Raw genomic sequence first — 6,115 nt, 5'->3', positions numbered from 1 at the left:
AGCTGTATGGCTGTGCACATGGAAATGATTAGGTTGTTTGAATAGGTGATATCAAAGCAACTGGATATCATTTTACATCCTGTATGTTGATATATATTTTAGCTACTGTACTTATCAAACGTATTGTATCTGACATTTTAGGAAAATATCATAATTGTGGCTTTAGTCCCGAGAGCAAATTAGACACTGTCTGCAAGTGACTATACAGGAGATTATGAATAGATTCATAAAGATTCAATTACATCAAAATAAAAAGCATAATGAGTAAACATAGTTCTGAATGTTTGATTACGGGCTATTAAACATATGTAATTACTCTTTGCGCCACTAGATGTCAGCCTTAGCTAGCAAAGCAAGATATGCTGTCATTTTATCCCAGGGTTTCCCAACCCTGTCTTTGCATTTAATAAATATGCAGCTCCAAAAATAGTTTGGTGACCAAGAATATTAACGGTTTACTTTGCAAGCTCACCAGCAACGGGGCATGAAGCAACAATAGGCCTACTGGTCTTTTGGTATGTACAATTAGCTTGAAATTGATCATTTAATTATTAAGCTTGCATTTGGAATATGTTGTTCAAATTCATTATTACATAATCAAAATGTGTTGTAGACAAAATAAACGGGTTGTCTGGTAGCCTCAATAAATAGACACAGACTTGTAGTTGAACAAGTCATTGCATGTATAGATTTTTGTTTACTTGACCTGAAAAATCTTGTGACTGAATTCAACTTGACTGGCTCTTAGAATGTACAACTTTATTTATTTATTTTACCTTTATTTAACTAGGCAAGTCAGTTAAGAACAAATTCTTATTTTCAATGATGGCCTAGGAACAGTGGGTTAACTGCCTGTTCAGGGGCAGAACAACATATTTGTACCTTGTCAGCTCAGGGGTTTGAACTTGCAACTTTCCAGTCACTAGTCCAACACTCTAACCACTAGGCTACTGGCTCTTAGAATGAATAACTTGGACTTGACTGGCTCTTAGAATGAATAACTTGGAATTGACTGGCTCTTAGAATTAATAACTTGGAATTGACTGGCTCTTAGAATGAATAACTTGGACTTGACTGGCTCTTAGAATGAATAACTTGGACTTGACTGGCTCTTAGAATTAATAACTTGGAATTGACTGGCTCTTAGAATGAATAACTTGGAATTGACTGGCTCTTAGAATGAATAACTTGGACTTGACTGGCTCTTAGAATGAATAACTTGGAATTGACTGGCTCTTAACTTGGAATTAATAACTTGACTTGACTGGCTCTTAGAATTTATACTGACTCTGGACTCCACTGATACATTTATACTGACTCTTAGAATTAATAACTTGGACTTGACTGGCTCATTTAGAATGAATAACTACACATCCACTCCCATACATTTATACTGACTCTACACATCCACTCCCATACATTTATACTGACTCTACACACCCACTACCATACATTTATACTGACTCTACACACCCACTCCCATACATTTATACTGACTCTACACATCCACTCCCATACATTTATACTGACTCTACACATCCACTCCCATACATTTATACTGACTCTACACATCCACTCCCATACATTTATACTGACTCTACACATCCACTACCATACATTTATACTGACTCTACACACCCACTACCATACATTTATACTGACTCTACACATCCACTCCCATACATTTATACTGACTCTACACATCCACTCCCATACATTTATACTGACTCTACACATCCACTCCCATACATTTATACTGACTCTACACATCCACTCCCATAGGTGTTTTTTTTTTTCAACGGTTACAGATCCAGTTGCAGGGTGTTCTTACGAATCTTTTTAAAGTGTGCTGCGGAGCTCTGCGAGATTTCTGTGATTTTCTATGATTTTCTGAAATAACACACACTCACTAAACCCTCCGTAAATAACTCAGTTCTTAACGTAAAGACTTAAAACTCAGGATTCTGTAAAGGCATACCCCAATCATGATATGATTTTATTTATAGCTTCCTGTGCCAACCGGAAGTGCCTTAAATGGTGTCACAGTGGCAGTTTCCAAGGGTTAAAAAGGTCAGATCTTTTCAAAACTTCATATGTGTGATTAGGCAACCCCCATAAACTGTACGTCAGTCATTTCTCCCAACAGATGTCAAAGAAAAGCTCTCTCTCACACACACACACACACACACAGAAACACACACAGCAAGGATGGAGTGACAAAGTGCGGTGCTTAAAGACACACAAAGCCTAAAAAGTGGGTTTGGTGTCAATTGGTATCAGTTTGGTGTCAGAATGACATCTAATTGACTGATGGACACTGACTTGCTAGTTGACTTTTGTACATTAGCAATATGTTTAAACGGAGAGGGACCATCACCAAAATGGCATTCTGAAATCAACACAAAAAATGGCATCACCATAGTCTCCAGACTGTGCTGAGTTCAACGAGACGCCCCGCTTGACCGTAGCTCGCTCTGAGTGCAGTGACCTTGAAAAAAAGCAGAACCAAAATGAAGCCTGGCCCTCAATGTCATTTGCTTTTGGGTGACAGTGAGAGAACCGTTAGGGTGAGAAGCACAATTCGACCTCAGGTACGTTCCTAAGGTCCTCCCGATCCGTGCAAGCCTAACCTTGACTGTGTAGCATTAACCCTTAATAGTTAAAAGAAGGTGTTTACTTCAAAGAGTTTGCATTGACTTCTCTCCCCATAGGAATACATTGCCTGCACCTCTAAATTCAACCTGAAGCCTATGTGGGTTATGAATGCCTTATGAACCTGTCTTCTATGACAGTCCATCAGACCACTATGAGGTCTACCTGTGCCAATTCTAAGCTTCCTGGAGCAACCGGAAGTGGTTGAAATCACCTTATCAGTGTTGATCCATACACTGCCTGCAGTTTGATAGACATAGTGCATTCAACCCTGTGTAGATCAGTCAATTCTTAACTTAAAGACTTAAAACTCAGGATTCTGTAAGTGGCTATGTCAATCAAGACATGTGTTTACTTATAGCTTCCTGTGCCAACCGGAAGTGCCTTTAATTGGGTCACACTGTCTGTTTTGAAGGGTTAAAAAGTCACATCTTTCCAAAACTTCATATGTGTGACTAGGTAAACCTCATGAACTGTAAATCAGTCATTTCTCCCAACAGATGTCAAAGAAAAGCTCTAACACACACACACAGCAAGGATGGAGTTAAAAGTGCGGTGCTCAAAGACACAGAGAGCAGGCAATGGCATAAACATAATCTCTAGGCCGTGCCGAGTTCAACGAGATATCCCGCTTGACCGTAGCTCGCTCGGTCTGAGCGCAGCGACCATGAGAAAAGTAGGCCCAAAATTAAGCCTGCCCCACAACGTCATTTGCTTTTGGGTGACAGAGAGAGAACCGTTAGGGTGAGAAGCACAATTCGACCTCTTGTACGTTCCTAAGGTCCTCCCGATCCGTGCAAGCCTAACCTTGACCGTGTGGCATTAACCCTTAATAGTTAAAAGAAGGTGTTTACTTCAAAGAGTTTGCATTGACTTCTCTCCCCATAGGAATACATTGCCTGCACCTAAATTCAACCTAAGCCTATATGGGTTATGAATGCCGTATGAACCTGTCTTTGGTAACAGTCCATCAGGCCAGTATGAGGTCTACCTGTGTTGATTCTAAGCTTCCTGGACCAACCGGAAGTGGTTAAAATCACCCTAAAAGTGTTTTTCCATACCCTGCCTGCAGTTTGATAGACATAGTGCATTCAACCCTGTGTAAATCAGTCAGTTCTTAACGTAAAGACTTAAAACTCAGGATTCTGTAAAAGCATACCCCAATGAGGATATGTGTTGACTTATAGCTTCCTGTGCCAACCGGAAGTGCCATAATTGGTGTCTCAGGGGCTGTTTCGAAGGGTTGAAAAAGTCAGATCTGTCCAAAACTTCATATGTGTGATTAGGCAACCCCCATGAACTGTAAATCAGTCATTTTTCCCATAAAATTTCAAAGGAAAACTAAATCACACAGACACACAACTTGTAAGGAGGGACGTATTGGGGTGCGTAGAGACTGACAGTGCCTGCAATAGTTAGCTTTGTTCGAGCTAAAAAGAACCGTCAGACCTAGAGTTCCGAAACTTTAGAAACCTGTTCTAGACCTCAGGTCGATAGTGCGTGGTGAGTTAGGTGGCTCTAGAACGTTCTCGGACCGAGAAAAAGCCTTGTACATTTGCAATGACTTCAATTCATTTTGACCATTACGAAAATGGCAACATTTAGAAAAGTCTCAGAGACACAAGACTAGGTGCATTGAAACCGGCTCGGCCCATAGAGACGGACCCCAACGTTTCTGTCCGATAGCTCATTCAAGGACCCCATAGCAAGGCATGGAAAAAGTGGATTTTCAGCACCAATTAGGGTTTTACTCGGGCACCGAAGGACCTATCGAGCCGAAACTCGGGATTCGGGGTCGCCTCACATAGGCCTTCACATAATGTCCGACCTGGACCCGCAGCTAGAACGTAACTATGTGTTTTACGTTTTTATTATGTTTTAAACTAAAGGCGCTGTGAATTATGGGCCTGCTCTGACATATGTGATAGTTGGCTTCTAAATGAGTTGGAAAAAGTGGGTTTGGTGTCAATTGGTATCAGTTTGGTGTCAAAATGACATCTAATTGACTGATGGACACTGACTTGCTAGTTGACTTTTGTACATTTGCAATATGTTTAAACGGAGAGGGACCATCACCAAAATGGCATTCTGAAATCAACACAAAAATGGCATCACCATAGTCTCCAGACTGTGCCAAGTTCAACGAGACGCCCGCTTGACCGTAGCTCGCTCTGAGTGCAGTGACCTTGAAAAAAGCAGAACCAAAATGAGGCCTGGCCCTCAATGTCATTTGCTTTTGGGTGACAGTGAAAGAACTGTTAGGGTGAGAAGCACAATTCGACCTCAGGTACGTTCCTAAGGTCCTCCCGATCCGTGCAAGCCTAACCTTGACCCTGTGGCATTAACCCTTAATAGTTAAAAGAAGGTGTTTACTTCAAACAGTTTGCATTGACTTCTCTCCCCATAGGAATACATTGCCTGCACCTCTAAATTCAACCTGAAGCCTATGTTGGTTATGAATGCCTAATGAACCTGTCTTCTATGACAGTCCATCAGACCACTATGAGGTCTACCTGTGTCGATTCTAAACTTCCTGGAGCAACCTGAAGTGGTTAAATTGACCCAAAAGGTGTTTTGATGTACATAACCTTCAAAGGTGAAAATGACTACATTCAACCCTGTGTAGATCGTAGATCAGTCAATTCTTAACTTAAAGACTTAAAACTCAGGATTCTGTAAGTTTCTATGTCAATCAAGACATGTGTTTACTTATAGCTTCCTGTGCCAACCGGAAGTGCCTTTAATTGGGTCACACTGTCTGTTTTGAAGGGTTAAAAAGTCACATCTTTCCAAAACTTCATATGTGTGACTAGGTAACCCTCCTAAACTGTAAATCAGTCATTTCTCCCAGCAGATGTCAAAGAAAAGCTCTCACACACACACACAGCAAGGATGGAGTGATAAAGTGCGGTGCTCAAAGACACAGAGAGCAGGCAATGGCATAAACATAATCTCTAGGCCGTGCCGAGTTCAACGAGATATCCTGCTTGACCGTAGCTCGCTCGGTCTAAGCGCAGCGACCATTAGAAAAGTAGGCCCAAAATTAAGCCTGCCCCACAACGTCATTTGCTTTTGGGTGACAGAGAGAGAACCGTTAGGGTGAGAAGCACAATTCGACCTCTTGTACGTTCCTAAGGGCCTCCCGATCCGTGCAAGCCTAACCTTGACCGTGTGGCATTAACCCTTAATAGTTAAAAGAAGGTGTTTACTTCAAAGAGTTTGCATTGACTTCTCTCCCCATAGGAATACATTGCCTGCACCCCTAAATTCAACTCTAAGCCTATATGGGTTATGAATGCCGTATGAACCTGTCTTTGGTAACAGTCCATCAGGCCAGTATGAGGTCTACCTGTGTTGATTCTAAGCTTCCTGGACCAACCGGAAGTGGTTAAAATCACCCTAAAAGTGTTTTTCATTTACATTACATTTTACATTTAAGTCATTTAGCAGACGCTCTTATCCA

Source organism: Oncorhynchus nerka, linkage group LG15 (assembly GCF_034236695.1).
Source record: "Oncorhynchus nerka isolate Pitt River linkage group LG15, Oner_Uvic_2.0, whole genome shotgun sequence".
Classification (NCBI taxonomy): domain Eukaryota; kingdom Metazoa; phylum Chordata; class Actinopteri; order Salmoniformes; family Salmonidae; genus Oncorhynchus; species Oncorhynchus nerka.
Note: the sequence above shows the minus strand (reverse complement) of the source record.